Here is a 17,646-nt window from a genome sequence, read left to right as displayed (position 1 = left end):
TGTACATAATATATATTATTGATGCAGAAACTTCGAAATAGAGAGACTAATTGGGTGAATTTTCATCGAGCATCGCCATTTCCTCCTCCATTATCAATTTGGCGATTTTCAATTTAATTATCGCCTGTCTCCTAGGGCCAAATTTTCTAATTGCTTCCGCATGCGCCAAAAACAACATATCTAACTCTTCTGAGCCCCGATATTGAGTTATATCCCTAACGGAGGACGTCGCCCTTGGGATAAAGCCATCGGTGCTGTCCTCATCCGTCAATGAAACTGCTGGTTCGCATTTTCTTCCTTCACTTCCATTTGATGAAGACATATATGGGCGAAACCTCTCCATTGCATTCGCCCAAATCCACGGTTTACCAGCGTGCCGTGAACTGGTCTTCAAATATTTTGTGAAAGTGTCCCTCAAATTTTTTTTTTGCTTAAGCAGTTGTAGCTTAGGAGCTTTAAGCATCTCGTTAAACCAGAGCGAATAAATCACAGCGAACTTATTCGCAAAAATGTCTGCGTCAGATAAAGATGTGCTTTTTTTTAACGTTTTTATTAGAAGAAGAAAAAAGAAAAATGCGTGAGTATTAAATTCTTTATTTTTTATTGAGGAGAGATAAATTCTGCGTCTTTTCTTCTAGATCCGCCAATTCCTCCTCCATTATCAGCTTGGCGATCTTAAATTTAATTTGCGCCTGTCTTCTCGGGCTAAATTTTTTGATGGTCTTCGCGTGGACCAAAAACAACATATCAATGTCGTCTGACCCCTGCGACTTTGAAATTTGGTGTATATCCTCTATGGAGGACGTAGCCCTTGGGTTAAACCCATTGATGCTCTCGTCGGTTAACACCAACGAAAGTGCTTCAGCTTCTGGTTCTGGTTCGCCTTCTTCTCTTCCTTCACTATTATGTGTTGAACACATATATGGACGTAACCACTCCATCTTATTCGCCCAAATCCACGCCTTACCAGCGTGCCGTGAACTGGGCTTCAAAGATTTTCCGAACCTGTCCCTCAAATTCTACCATTTTTTTTAATTTCATTTCCTAAAAATATAAAAACTAATTAATTTTCATTTCACAGATTCCTTGCAAATGGAGACAGTTTTAGTACAATTGGACACAGCCATAAAATATATGTATGAACTGTTTCATTGTACAAAAACTGAACTTGATTTGATAAAACAATATAATTACCACTTTCTTCCAGCTCCAATCTAATTTCGTCCCATATCTCGTTCCTTTTACTATTGTTTTTATACTCGGGGTGCTCCGAATCATACAATATTTTAATTTGTTCTACTATTGTTCTACTAGTTGTAAAATATTAAGTTGTAGCTAAGAACTTTAAGCATCTCGTTAAACCAGAGCGAATAAGTCGCAGCGGCAGCGACTATTATTATTATTATTATTATTATTATTATTGAGAGACTAATTCTGCGATGTTTCTTCGAGATCCGCCAATTCCTCCTCCATTAACAGTTTGGCGATTTTAAATTTGATTATCGCCTGTCTCCTAGGGCCAAATTTTCGCACTGCTTCCGCATGCGCCAAAAACAACATGTCCAACTCGTCTGAGCCCCGATATTGAGTCAGGGATGTGACGGAGGACGTCGCCCTTGGGATAAACCCATCGGCGCTAACCTCCTCATCCGACAGCGAAACTGCAAGTTCGCATTCTCGTGGTTCACTTCCATTTGACTGAGACATATATGGGCGAAACCGCTCCATTGCGTCAGCCCAAATCCACGGTTTTCCAGCGGTCTTCACATATTTTGCAAATGCGTGAGTATTAAATTCTTTATTTTTTATTGAGGAGAGATAAATTCTGCGTCTTTTCTTCTAGATCCGCCAATTCCTCCTCCATTATCAGCTTGGCGATCTTAAATTTAATTTGCGCCTGTCTTCTCGGGCTAAATTTTTTGATGGTCTTCGCGTGGACCAAAAACAACATATCAATGTCGTCTGACCCCTGCGACTTTGAAATTTGGTGTATATCCTCTATGGAGGACGTAGCCCTTGGGTTAAACCCATTGATGCTCTCGTCGGTTAACACCAACGAAAGTGCTTCAGCTTCTGGTTCGCCTTCTTCTCTTCCTTCACTATTATGTGTTGAACACATATATGGACGTAACCACTCCATCTTATTCGCCCAAATCCACGCCTTACCAGCGTGCCGTGAACTGGGCTTCAAAGATTTTCCGAACCTGTCCTCAAATTCTTCCATTTTTTTTAATTTCATTTCCTAAAAATATAAAAACTAATTAATTTTCATTTCACAGATTCCTTGCAAATGGAGACAGTTTTAGTACAATTGGAAACAGCCATAAAATATATGTATGAACTGTTTCATTGTACAAAAACTGAACTTGATTTGATAAAACAATATAATTACCACTTTCTTCCAGCTCCAATCTAATTTCGTCCCATATCTCGTTCCTTTTACTATTGTTTTTATACTCGGGGTGCTCCGAATCATACAATATTTTAATTTGTTCTACTATTGTTCTACTAGTTGTAAAATATTAAGTTGTAGCTAAGAACTTTAAGCATCTCGTTAAACCAGAGCGAATAAGTCGCAGCGGCAGCGACTATTATTATTATTATTATTATTATTCGCATTCTCGTGGTTCACTTCCATTTGACTGAGACATATATGGGCGAAACCGCTCCATTGCGTCAGCCCAAATCCACGGTTTTCCAGCGGTCTTCACATATTTTGCAAATGCGTGAGTATTAAATTCTTTATTTTTTATTGAGGAGAGATAAATTCTGCGTCTTTTCTTCTAGATCCGCCAATTCCTCCTCCATTATCAGCTTGGCGATCTTAAATTTAATTTGCGCCTGTCTTCTCGGGCTAAATTTTTTGATGGTCTTCGCGTGGACCAAAACAACATATCAATGTCGTCTGACCCTGCGACTTTGAAATTTGGTGTATATCCTCTATGGAGGACGTAGCCCTTGGGTTAAACCCATTGATGCTCTCGTCGGTTAACACCAACGAAAGTGCTTCAGCTTCTGGTTCTGGTTCGCCTTCTTCTCTTCCTTCACTATTATGTGTTGAACACATATATGGACGTAACCACTCCATCTTATTCGCCAAAATCCACGCCTTACCAGCGTGCCGTGAACTGGGCTTCAAAGATTTTCCGAACCTGTCTCTCAAATTCTTCCATTTTTTTTAATTTCATTTCCTAAAAATATAAAAACTAATTAATTTTCATTTCACAGATTCCTTGCAAATGGAGACAGTTTTAGTACAATTGGACACAGCCATAAAATATATGTATGAACTGTTTCATTGTACAAAAACTGAACTTGATTTGATAAAACAATATAATTACCACTTTCTTCCAGCTCCAATCTAATTTCGTCCCATATCTCGTTCCTTTTACTATTGTTTTATACTCGGGGTGCTCGAATCATACAATATTTTAATTTGTTCTACTATTGTTCTACTAGTTGTAAAATATTAAGTTGTAGCTAAGAACTTTAAGTATCTCGTTAAACCAGAGCGAATAAGTCGCAGCGGCAGCCGCGCGAATAAACCGCGGCGAACTTATTCGCAAAAATGTCTGCGTCAGATAAAGATGTGCTTTTTTTAACGTTGTTATTAGAAGAAGAAAAAGAAAAATGCGTGAGTATTAAATTCTTTATTTTTTATGATTGTTTATTGTAACATAATATTATAATTATTATTATTTTTATTATTATTATTATTATTATTGAGAGACTAATTCTGCGATGTTTCTTCGAGATCCGCCAATTCCTCCTCCATTAACAGTTTGGCGATTTTAAATTTGATTATCGCCTGTCTCCTAGGGCCAAATTTTCGCACTGCTTCCGCATGCGCCAAAAACAACATGTCCAACTCGTCTGAGCCCCGATATTGAGTCAGGGATGTGACGGAGGACGTCGCCCTTGGGATAAACCCATCGGCGCTAACCTCCTCATCCGACAGCGAAACTGCAAGTTCGCATTCTCGTGGTTCACTTCCATTTGACTGAGACATATATGGGCGAAACCGCTCCATTGCGTCAGCCCAAATCCACGGTTTTCCAGCGGTCTTCACATATTTTGCAAATGCGTGAGTATTAAATTCTTTATTTTTATTGAGGAGAGATAAATTCTGCGTCTTTTCTTCTAGATCCGCCAATTCCTCCTCCATTATCAGCTTGGCGATCTTAAATTTAATTTGCGCCTGTCTTCTCGGGCTAAATTTTTTTGATGGTCTTCGCGTGGACCAAAAACAACATATCAATGTCGTCTGACCCCTGCGACTTTGAAATTTGGTGTATATCCTCTATGGAGGACGTAGCCCTTGGGTTAAACCCATTGATGCTCTCGTCGGTTAACACCAACGAAAGTGCTTCAGCTTCTGGTTCTGGTTCGCCTTCTTCTCTTCCTTCACTATTATGTGTTGAACACATATATGGACGTAACCACTCCATCTTATTCGCCAAAATCCACGCCTTACCAGCGTGCCGTGAACTGGGCTTCAAAGATTTTCCGAACCTGTCTCTCAAATTCTTCCATTTTTTTTAATTTCATTTCCTAAAAATATAAAAACTAATTAATTTTCATTTCACAGATTCCTTGCAAATGGAGACAGTTTTAGTACAATTGGACACAGCCATAAAATATATGTATGAACTGTTTCATTGTACAAAAACTGAACTTGATTTGATAAAACAATATAATTACCACTTTCTTCCAGCTCCAATCTAATTTCGTCCCATATCTCGTTCCTTTTACTATTGTTTTTTATACTCGGGGTGCTCCGAATCATACAATATTTTAATTTGTTCTACTATTGTTCTACTAGTTGTAAAATATTAAGTTGTAGCTAAGAACTTTAAGCATCTCGTTAAACCAGAGCGAATAAGTCGCAGCGGCAGCGACTATTATTATTATTATTATTATTATTCGCATTCTCGTGGTTCACTTCCATTTGACTGAGACATATATGGGCGAAACCGCTCCATTGCGTCAGCCCAAATCCACGGTTTTCCAGCGGTCTTCACATATTTTGCAAATGCGTGAGTATTAAATTCTTTATTTTTATTGAGGAGAGATAAATTCTGCGTCTTTTCTTCTAGATCCGCCAATTCCTCCTCCATTATCAGCTTGGCGATCTTAAATTTAATTTGCGCCTGTCTTCTCGGGCTAAATTTTTTGATGGTCTTCGCGTGGACCAAAAACAACATATCAATGTCGTCTGACCCCTGCGACTTTGAAATTTGGTGTATATCCTCTATGGAGGACGTAGCCCTTGGGTTAAACCTATTGATGCTCTCGTCGGTTAACACCAACGAAAGTGCTTCAGCTTCTGGTTCTGGTTCGCCTTCTTCTCTTCCTTCACTATTATGTGTTGAACACATATATGGACGTAACCACTCCATCTTATTCGCCCAAATCCACGCCTTACCAGCGTGCCGTGAACTGGGCTTCAAAGATTTTCCGAACCTGTCTCTCAAATTCTTCCATTTTTTTTAATTTCATTTCCTAAAATATAAAAACTAATTAATTTTCATTTCACAGATTCCTTGTAATGGAGACAGTTTTAGTACAATTGGACACAGCCATAAAATATATGTATGAACTGTTTCATTGTACAAAAACTGAACTTGATTTGATAAAACAATATAATTACCACTTTCTTCCAGCTCCAATCTAATTTCGTCCCATATCTCGTTCCTTTTACTATTGTTTTTATACTCGGGGTGCTCCGAATCATACAATATTTTAATTTGTTCTACTATTGTTCTACTAGTTGTAAAATATTAAGTTGTAGCTAAGAACTTTAAGTATCTCGTTAAACCAGAGCGAATAAGTCGCAGCGGCAGCCGCGCGAATAAACCGCGGCGAACTTATTCGCAAAAATGTCTGCGTCAGATAAAGATGTGCTTTTTTTAACGTTGTTATTAGAAGAAGAAAAAGAAAAATGCGTGAGTATTAAATTCTTTATTTTTTATGATTGTTTATTGTAACATAATATTATAATTATTATTATTTTTATTATTATTATTATTATTATTGAGAGACTAATTCTGCGATGTTTCTTCGAGATCCGCCAATTCCTCCTCCATTAACAGTTTGGCGATTTTAAATTTGATTATCGCCTGTCTCCTAGGGCCAAATTTTCGCACTGCTTCCGCATGCGCCAAAAACAACATGTCCAACTCGTCTGAGCCCCGATATTGAGTCAGGGATGTGACGGAGGACGTCGCCCTTGGGATAAACCCATCGGCGCTAACCTCCTCATCCGACAGCGAAACTGCAAGTTCGCATTCTCGTGGTTCACTTCCATTTGACTGAGACATATATGGGCGAAACCGCTCCATTGCGTCAGCCCAAATCCACGGTTTTCCAGCGGTCTTCACATATTTTGCAAATGCGTGAGTATTAAATTCTTTATTTTTTATTGAGGAGAGATAAATTCTGCGTCTTTTCTTCTAGATCCGCCAATTCCTCCTCCATTATCAGCTTGGCGATCTTAAATTTAATTTGCGCCTGTCTTCTCGGGCTAAATTTTTTGATGGTCTTCGCGTGGACCAAAACAACATATCAATGTCGTCTGACCCCTGCGACTTTGAAATTTGGTGTATATCCTCTATGGAGGACGTAGCCCTTGGGTTAAACCCATTGATGCTCTCGTCGGTTAACACCAACGAAAGTGCTTCAGCTTCTGGTTCTGGTTCGCCTTCTTCTCTTCCTTCACTATTATGTGTTGAACACATATATGGACGTAACCACTCCATCTTATTCGCCAAAATCCACGCCTTACCAGCGTGCCGTGAACTGGGCTTCAAAGATTTTCCGAACCTGTCCCTCAAATTCTTCCATTTTTTTTAATTTCATTTCCTAAAAATATAAAAACTAATTAATTTTCATTTCACAGATTCCTTGTAATGGAGACAGTTTTAGTACAATTGGACACAGCCATAAAATATATGTATGAACTGTTTCATTGTACAAAAACTGAACTTGATTTGATAAAACAATATAATTACCACTTTCTTCCAGCTCCAATCTAATTTCGTCCCATATCTCGTTCCTTTTACTATTGTTTTTATACTCGGGGTGCTCCGAATCATACAATATTTTAATTTGTTCTACTATTGTTCTACTAGTTGTAAAATATTAAGTTGTAGCTAAGAACTTTAAGCATCTCGTTAAACCAGAGCGAATAAGTCGCAGCGGCAGCGGCGCGAATAAACCGCGGCGAACTTATTCGCAAAAATGTCTGCGTCAGATAAAGATGTGCTTTTTTTTAACATTGTTATTAGAAGAAGAAAAAGAAAAATGCGTGAGTATTAAATTCTTTATTTTTTATGATTGTTTATTGTAAAATAATATTATAATTATTATTATTTTTATTATTATTATTATTATTATTGAGAGACTAATTCTGCGATGTTTCTTCGAGATCCGCCAATTCCTCCTCCATTAACAGTTTGGCGATTTTAAATTTGATTATCGCCTGTCTCCTAGGGCCAAATTTTCGCACTGCTTCCGCATGCGCCAAAAACAACATGTCCAACTCGTCTGAGCCCCGATATTGAGTCAGGGATGTGACGGAGGACGTCGCCCTTGGGATAAACCCATCGGCGCTAACCTCCTCATCCGACAGCGAAACTGCAAGTTCGCATTCTCGTGGTTCACTTCCATTTGACTGAGACATATATGGGCGAAACCGCTCCATTGCGTCAGCCCAAATCCACGGTTTTCCAGCGGTCTTCACATATTTTGCAAATGCGTGAGTATTAAATTCTTTATTTTTATTGAGGAGAGATAAATTCTGCGTCTTTTCTTCTAGATCCGCCAATTCCTCCTCCATTATCAGCTTGGCGATCTTAAATTTAATTTGCGCCTGTCTTCTCGGGCTAAATTTTTTGATGGTCTTCGCGTGGACCAAAACAACATATCAATGTCGTCTGACCCCTGCGACTTTGAAATTTGGTGTATATCCTCTATGGAGGACGTAGCCCTTGGGTTAAACCCATTGATGCTCTCGTCGGTTAACACCAACGAAAGTGCTTCAGCTTCTGGTTCTGGTTCGCCTTCTTCTCTTCCTTCACTATTATGTGTTGAACACATATATGGACGTAACCACTCCATCTTATTCGCCAAAATCCACGCCTTACCAGCGTGCCGTGAACTGGGCTTCAAAGATTTTCCGAACCTGTCCCAAATTCTTCCATTTTTTTTAATTTCATTTCCTAAAAATATAAAAACTAATTAATTTTCTTTTCACAGATTCCTTGCAAATGGAGACAGTTTTTGTACAATTGGACACAGCCATAAAATATATGTATGAACTGTTTCATTGTACAAAAACTGAACTTGATTTGATAAAACAATATAATTACCACTTTCTTCCAGCTCCAATCTAATTTCGTCCCATATCTCGTTCCTTTTACTATTGTTTTAATACTCGGGGTGCTCCGAATCATACAATATTTTATTTTGTTCTACTAACTCGATAAGTCGCTCCATGTTTACTTTTCTCCAATTGTTTTTGTACGCATTCAGTATGCAGCTTCACTTTTAGGCGACACAGAACTTTTTTATACAATTTTGCTCCTTCCTAAGCTCAAGAAAGGACCTCCTCTCTACATTGGACCAGTTAGGTCCTTTACACACTAAAATTAAATTTTTTTTATAGTTATAGTGTATTGTCGCATAAACTACAATAATAAACCAAATTAAACTCACTTTTCATAAAATTAAAAACAATTTCGGCTTTTTTAGTGGAAGAAAAGAAAAAAATGCTATTCTAATGTTCAGCCCAAAAGTGGTGCACTTGGGTAAAAATATCAAAATTTCAGAAAAACTGATCAAATCTAACGGGGTTTTTGCTGTTTTCTTATCTTTATGATTCATTTTACAAAAACAATGTGCTAGCGATCAACTAACAAAAAGGAATAACCAAAAAACGGTTACATAGTCTTTTCTCTGTCGCACTGCTATTTCAAAGATCACAGCTGTATGTATATTAACATCCAATGGCTTTGAACTGTTTTTGAGTGTTGCATTATTTTTCACATTTTGTTGTAACCACTTATGTTTTGGCTGTGACACGAACACTTTCAAGCTTTGCCACCGACACGATATACAACAGAGTAACAATTCAAGAGTCAAAACAAGAGTCCAAGGTAATTAGCCGATCGACCTGCAAGCGATCGCTAACATAGAGCATACAGCGCTGCCGGCAGATGCAGCGCTGCTGGCAGACGCTGTAACAACATTGCATTAACATGCGCTGTCTGCTGCTCCCGACATACTATCGCCGTTGAAAGCCTATCTTTCAACATCATCCTTCAGGGGCAGTAGACAGAGTTTGTTTATGGCTCTCCGGGTGCTGCCACACGTCGTCTTTAACTGGAGAAGAGTCAGATACTCCTCCCGCCATCTAGTCCAAAAGACCTGCTGCAGCTGAGTGACACGATTGCTCCAACTGCGCTGCTCGTCGTTCTCACGCTGCAGCTCTGCGTTCTGTTTGGACAGTGCCGGGATATCGGCCTGTTTCAGCTCCAGCACACAGAGCAAACTCTCCATATCATTGCTATTGCCGTGGTTGCTGGGACTGCGACGCTGCGACGAAGTGCGCATCGCGCTGACCTCATCCTGGAACAACGCCAGACGATCGCGCAGATCACGCTCCTTCATCTCGGTGCTGGTGCGCAGCGATTGCAGCTCCTTGCCTAGCTCCTTTATCCGCTCCAGCGCTTCCTGATCGCAAATGCGTGTCTGCAGCTGCAGCTCTTGCTGCTCGGCGGCATTCAGCTGGTCCTGCTTGTGACGCAAAAGATGCTCCAACTCCTGCTGACGCTGCGTCCATTCCACATCCCTGTCGTCCAACTGGTGTTGCAGCTCTTCGTAACTGCGCTGCATCTGCTGCAGCACGGCATTTGTCTCGGCAAGCGTTGTCGGTGACTTCTCCTGACAGCTCAACTTGTCCATCTGCTTGGACATGCACTGTACACCATTGGCGAGTCCCATCCGTTGGCATTGCTGCTGTTCGTCACTATCATCAGAAACCTTTTCCGCTGCCATCAATGCTGTCTGCTGTCTGCTATCTCCACCACCAGCAACGATCCAACCAAGGCGGGTCTTCTGAAGGATAGGCAATCCATCTCCAAGGTCAATCTGTCCGTCACATAACAAGCCGTAGAATAGGCTTGCACCGCGCGCGATTTTCGACAGTAGTCGCTTGCTCGTTCATCGAGTTTTCCATTGTTAGCAGTTAACCGCACTTTGCTAACTGGCAATTGCTCACTTTGTATGCCAAATTTACTGTGCAGCGCAGCAAGAAAAACGCGTCAAACCGCGAAGGTCGGTTAACACCAACGAAAGTGCTTCAGCTTCTGGTTCTGGTTCGCCTTCTTCTCTTTCTTCACTATTATATGTTGAACACATATATGGACGTAACCACTCCATCTTATTCGCCCAAATCCACGGCTTACCAGCGTGCCGTGAACTGGGCTTCAAAGATTTTCCGAACCTGTCCCTCAAATTCTTCCATTTCCTAAAAATAAAAAAACTAATTAATTTTCATTTCACAGATTCCTTGCAACTGGAGACAGTTTTAGTACAATTGAACACAGCCATAAAATATATGTATGAACTGTTTCATTGTACAAAAAATGAACTTAATTTGATAAAACAATATAATTACCACTTTCTCCCAGCTCCAATCCAATTTGGTCCCATATCTGGTTCCTTTTTATATTGTTTTTGAAGTCGGGGTGCGCCGAATCATACAATATTTTATTTTTTTCTAAAAGCTCGATCAGTCGCTCCATATTAATTTTTCTCCTCCAATTGTTTTTGTACGCATTCAGTACGCAGCTTCACTTTTTCCCTTGTTTACATTTTCGTCCCATATCTCGTTCCTTTTGCTATTGTTTTTATACTCGGGGTGCTCCGAATCATACAATATTTTATTTTGTTCTACTAACTCGATAAGTCGCTCCATGTTTACTTTTCTCCAATTGTTTTTGTACGCATTCAGTATGCAGTTTCACTTTTTCCCTTGTTTACATTTTTTTGTTTTTATTATTTTTTTATTCAAATAGCTTATATTTAGAGTATGACACTGAATTAAATTAATTTTTTTTTTATAAAAATGTAAGGTTTTAATTAAACTATATAAATATGTATAAGTAAAAATGGAATTTAAAATAAAAAGTCAGAAGCTTTTACTGCAATACCATACTTCCTTAATTGGAGATTATTTTCAATTCTAGCATTAAGAGTGATAAGCCGCTATTTTGGCTTCAATTAAAAGAATAAGGGTAAATTGACCTAAGATTAGGTCGAAACTAATTGCAATTCATCGCTTCATATTCATTTATAAGGTAGATTGAAAATTCAATACTTTTTGAATGCAAATCAAATGTTATAATTAACTACAACCCTAATTAATTTGATCAATTTAATATACCTTGATTTCATTCATGGTATAATCCTTCTAATAAAATTAAGATACAAATAATTCAAGTTAAACATCAAATGAAAATATTAGAAAATTTAAAAATTAAAATTATTGGGAGAATTAAGGCAATTTCTACATCAAACATTAAAAAAATAATTGTAATTAAAAAAATCGAAGAGAAAAAGGTAGTCGAGAAGAATATTTTGGATCGAATACACATTTAAAAGATAGATAAAATTGAAGCTAAAGTTATCACAACTATTGAAATGAATATAATAATTGATGCAATAAAAATAATTGAAAAAATCAGTGTTTAAAAAACTGCAGTCGAAGTAGCAGAAGTCGCAATATTTTTGGTTTTCACTGCTTCGACTGCGAGCGACTTCTTAAAATGAACAGTTGCTTCTGCTTCTGCTTCTGAACAAATCAGAAGTCGCAGTCGAAGCAAAAGCAGAAAACGATCGCCGACGAAAAGCGAATAAGCAGCAGCAGCAGACGCCGTGTAAAAAATTTTGATTTTGCTTTGCTGCTGCTTTTGCGAGGCAACGCAAGTCGAAGCAGCAGCGACTGCTCGACTTCTGCAAGTCGCCAGCAGCAGCAGTCGCTGTTTGAAAATTTTTGATTTTTCTTTGCTGCTGCTTTCGATTCTGCAAGTCGCTATATGTATGTCGCGGTTGCGACTACTGTCGAAACTACTGTCGCGTCTGAAATTTTCTGCTTATACTGTTTGATTCTTGTGCATCAAGAGATTTCATTATCTCTCACACCACAGCAAATAAATCGCAGCGGTAGCGGCGGGAATATATAATTACATTGCGTCTTATAAACGTATGCACTAGAGGTCTGCATGAATGCAGTCAAAGCAGCATTTGGTACTCTTACTCAAAGTTCTGAGTCAGAACTTCTGACTGACTGAGTGAGACATTGTGTAAAACGGATTTGGCAAATGTGGTGAAGGCATGAGTAGAAAATTTACCGTATCCGAACGGCGAAGCAATGCAAGAATGAGTTTCGCGACCGAGTACTCGGTTAGTTGTGCGCCGCATTGGCGATGTCAAATTTGTTGCGTGTTTGTTTTCATACCCGCTACCCATAGGGTAGAAGAGTATTATAATTTTGTGCCGACAGGAAATGTATGTAACGGATAGAAGGAGGCATCTCCGACCCTATAAAGTATATATATTTTTGATCAGCGTCAACAGCCGAGACGATATAGCGATGTCCGTCTGTTCGTTTCGTTGTCTGTCCGTTCGTCCGTATGAACACCTAGATCTCAGAGACTATAGTAGATAGAGCTATAATTCTCAGATCAAGTTTGTTTCAAATTTTTGCCACGCCTCCTCTCGCCCTCGAAAATCAAAAAAATCGAATAACAAGCGTAATTTAAAAGCTAGAGCTGGTGTACGCAATAATAACTATAGTATTTGTGAGTCCTGAAAATTTGATTGCGATCAGATAAAAATTGTGGAAGAAATACTTTACAATCTGGTACATTGTGCCGTCTATGGTATATTTTGAATATTGTACTATATCGATATCTCATGTATACCATTTGGTATATTTTTAGTATTTTTGTGGTATTTTCGGTATATTTTTAAAAATAATACCGCAATATTTTGCTTTTATTCAAAATGGGTAGCGGGTATCTCACAGTCGAGCACACTCGACTGTAGCTTTCTAACTTGTTTATGTTATTGGCATGATCAGTTTAAAAGAATGCAATATTTCGTTCTCCAATTACAAATTTGTATGGCATAATTCCAGGTTTGTTTACATAAATTAAAAACGTAAATAGTAAAATTTACTTATTCGTCTGTTGCAATTCTCAAGTGGTTCTAGTATGTTGTTGATAAGGACTCATCCGTCAGCCGACAGAGGGCTGGGGGGAAATTTGTATTGTTTCTTCCTCTTATAGAAATACAATATGTTTCGGGTAGGCACTTAAATCTTCTGAGCTAAAATTTATATTTTAAGTGTTGTTATCAAATGTAAATTGTGATGGAATGCTATTGGAGTGCTATTGGAGTAATTGGGCGAATTTTTCTCAAGAATCGCCATTTCTGCCTACATAGTCAGTTTTGCTATTTTGAATTTGATTTGTCCGCCTGTCTCCTCAGACTAAATTTTTTTTATTTATTATTATTATTATTATATATTATATTGTATTATTATGTACATATATATTATTGATGCAGAAACTTCGAAATAGAGAGACTAATTGGGTGAATTTTCATCGAGCATTGCCATTTCCTCCTCCATTATCAATTTTGCGATTTTCAATTTAATTATCGTCTGTCTCCTAGGGCCAAATTTTCTAATTGCTTCCGCATGCGCCAAAAACAACATATCTAACTCGTCTGAGCCCCGATATTGAGTTATATCCCTAACGGAGGACGTCGCCCTTGGGATAAAGCCATCGGTGCTGTCCTCATCCGTCAATGAAACTGCTGGTTCGCATTTTCTTCCTTCACTTCCATTTGATGAAGACATATATGGGCGAAACCTCTCCATTGCATTCGCCCAAATCCACGGTTTACCAGCGTGCCGTGAACTGGTCTTTAAATATTTTGTGAAAGTGTCCCTCAAATTTTTTTTGCTTAAGCAGTTGTAGCTTAAGAGCTTTAAACATCTCTCAAACCAGAGCGAATAAATCGCAGCGGCAGCGGCGCGAATAAACCGCGGCGAACTTATTCGCAAAAATGTCTGCGTCAGATAAAGATGTGCTTTTTTTAAAGTTGTTATTAGAAGAAGAAAAATAAAAATGCGTGAGTATTAAATATTTTATTTTTTGTGATGGTTTATTGTAACATAATATTATTTGTTGAGCTACTAAGCTTTTTTAGTAACTTTTATTCGCAAGAATATTGTTTATAAATAAAACACGCGAATTCAAATTAAATGTTTATTGCTGTGGTACATATGTACATATATGTAACCACTTATGTTTTGGCTGTGACTCGAACACTTTCAAGCTTCGCCACCGACACGATATACAACAGAGTAACAATTCAAGAGTCAAAACAAGAGTCCAAGGTAATTAGCCGATCGACCTGCAAGCGATCGCTAACATAGAGCATACAGCGCTGCCGGCAGATGCAGCGCTGCTGGCAGACGCTGTAACAACATTGCATTAACATGCGCTGTCTGCTGCTCCCGACATACTATCGCCGTTGAAAGCCTATCTTTCAACATCATCCTTCAGGGGCAGTAGACAGAGTTTGTTTATGGCTCTCCGGGTGCTGCCACACGTCGTCTTTAACTGGAGAAGAGTCAGATACTCCTCCCGCCATCTAGTCCAAAAGACCTGCTGCAGCTGAGTGACACGATTGCTCCAACTGCGCTGCTCGTCGTTCTCACGCTGCAGCTCTGCGTTCTGTTTGGACAGTGCCGGGATATCGGCCTGTTTCAGCTCCAGCACACAGAGCAAACTCTCCATATCATTGCTATTGCCGTGGTTGCTGGGACTGCGACGCTGCGACGAAGTGCGCATCGCGCTGACCTCATCCTGGAACAACGCCAGACGATCGCGCAGATCACGCTCCTTCATCTCGGTGCTGGTGCGCAGCGATTGCAGCTCCTTGCCTAGCTCCTTTATCCGCTCCAGCGCTTCCTGATCGCAAATGCGTGTCTGCAGCTGCAGCACTTGCTGCTCGGCGGCATTCAGCTGGTCCTGCTTGTGACGCAAAAGATGCTCCAACTCCTGCTGACGCTGCGTCCATTCCACATCCCTGTCGTGCAACTGGTGTTGCAGCTCTTCGTAACTGCGCTGCATCTGCTGCAGCACGGCATTTGTCTCGGCAAGCTTTGTCGGTGACTTCTCCTGACAGCTCAACTTGTCCATCTGCTTGGACATGCACTGTACACCATTGGCGAGTCCCATCCGTTGGCATTGCTGCTGTTCGTCACTATCATCAGAAACCTTTTCCGCTGCCATCAATGCTGTCTGCTGTCTGCTATCTCCACCACCAGCAACGATCCAACCAAGGCGGGTCTTCTGAAGGATAGGCAATCCATCTCCAAGGTCAATCTGTCCGTCACATAACAAGCCGTAGAATAGGCTTGCACCGCGCGCGATTTTCGACAGTAGTCGCTTGCTCGTTCATCGAGTTTTCCATTGTTAGCAGTTAACCGCACTTTGCTAACTGGCAATTGCTCACTTTGTATGCCAAATTTACTGTGCAGCGCAGCAAGAAAAACGCGTCAAACCGCGAAGGTCGGTTAACACCAACGAAAGTGCTTCAGCTTCTGGTTCTGGTTCGCCTTCTTCTCTTTCTTCACTATTATATGTTGAACACATATATGGACGTAACCACTCCATCTTATTCGCCCAAATCCACGGCTTACCAGCGTGCCGTGAACTGGGCTTCAAAGATTTTCCGAACCTGTCCCTCAAATTCTTCCCTTTTTTTAATTTCATTTCCTAAATGGGATAAGCCCATCGGCGCTAACCTTCTCATCCGACAGCGAAACTGCAGGTTCGCATTCTCTTGGTTCACTTCCATTTGACTGAGACATATATGGGCGAAACCGCTCCATTGCGTCAGCCCAAATCCACGGTTTTCCAGCGGTCTTCACATATTTTGCAAATGCGTGAGTATTAAATTCTTTATTTTTTATTGAGGAGAGATAAATTCTGCGTCTTTTCTTCTAGATCCGCCAATTCCTCCTCCATTATCAGCTTGGCGATCTTAAATTTAATTTGCGCCTGTCTTCTCGGGCTAAATTTTTTGATGGTCTTCGCGTGGACCAAAAACAACATATCAATGTCGTCTGACCCCTGCGACTTTGAAATTTGGTGTATATCCTCTATGGAGGACGTAGCCCTTGGGTTAAACCCATTGATGCTCTCGTCGGTTAACACCAACGAAAGTGCTTCTGGTTCTGGTTCGCCTTCTTCTCTTCCTTCACTATTATGTGTTTAACACATATATGGACGTAACCACTCCATCTTATTCGCCCAAATCCACGCCTTACCAGCGTGCCGTGAACTGGGCTTCAAAGATTTTCCGAACCTGTCCCTCAAATTCTTCCCTTTTTTTTTTAATTTCATTTCCTAAATGGGATAAGCCCATCGGCGCTAACCTTCTCATCCGACAGCGAAACTGCAGGTTCGCATTCTCTTGGTTCACTTCCATTTGACTGAGACATATATGGGCGAAACCGCTCCATTGCGTCAGCCCAAATCCACGGTTTTCCAGCGGTCTTCACATATTTTGCAAATGCGTGAGTATTAAATTCTTTATTTTTATTGAGGAGAGATAAATTCTGCGTCTTTTCTTCTAGATCCGCCAATTCCTCCTCCATTATCAGCTTGGCGATCTTAAATTTAATTTGCGCCTGTCTTCTCGGGCTAAATTTTTTGATGGTCTTCGCGTGGACCAAAAACAACATATCAATGTCGTCTGACCCCTGCGACTTTGAAATTTGGTGTATATCCTCTATGGAGGACGTAGCCCTTGGGTTAAACCCATTGATGCTCTCGTCGGTTAACACCAACGAAAGTGCTTCAGCTTCTGGTTCTGGTTCGCCTTCTTCTCTTCCTTCACTATTATGTGTTGAACACATATATGGACGTAACCACTCCATCTTATTCGCCAAAATCCACGCCTTACCAGCGTGCCGTGAACTGGGCTTCAAAGATTTTCCGAACCTGTCCCAAATTCTTCCATTTTTTTTAATTTCATTTCCTAAAAATATAAAAACTAATTAATTTTCATTTCACAGATTCCTTGCAACTGGAGACAGTTTTAGTACAATTGAACACAGCCATAAAATATATGTATGAACTGTTTCATTGTACAAAAACTGAACTTAATTTGATAAAACAATATAATTACCACTTTATGCCAGCTCCAATCCAATTTGGTCCCATATCTGGTTCCTTTTTATATTGTTTTTGAAGTCGGGGTGCGCCGAATCATACAATATTTTATTTTTTTCTACTAGCTCGATCAGTCGCTCCATATTCATTTTTCTCCTCCAATTGTTTTTGTACGCATTCAGTATGCAGCTTCACTTTTTCCCTTGTTTACATTTTTTGTTTTATTATTTTTTTTCAAATAGCTTATATTTAGAGTATGACACTGAATTAAATTAATTTTATTTTTACAATAAAAATATAAGGTTTTAATTAAACTATATAAATATGTATAAGTAAAAATGGAATTTAAAATAAAAAAGTCAGAAGCTTTTACTGCAATACCATACTT

Source organism: Drosophila sulfurigaster, chromosome 3 (assembly GCF_023558435.1).
Source record: "Drosophila sulfurigaster albostrigata strain 15112-1811.04 chromosome 3, ASM2355843v2, whole genome shotgun sequence".
NCBI classification, from domain to species: Eukaryota; Metazoa; Arthropoda; class Insecta; order Diptera; family Drosophilidae; genus Drosophila; species Drosophila sulfurigaster.
Note: the sequence above shows the minus strand (reverse complement) of the source record.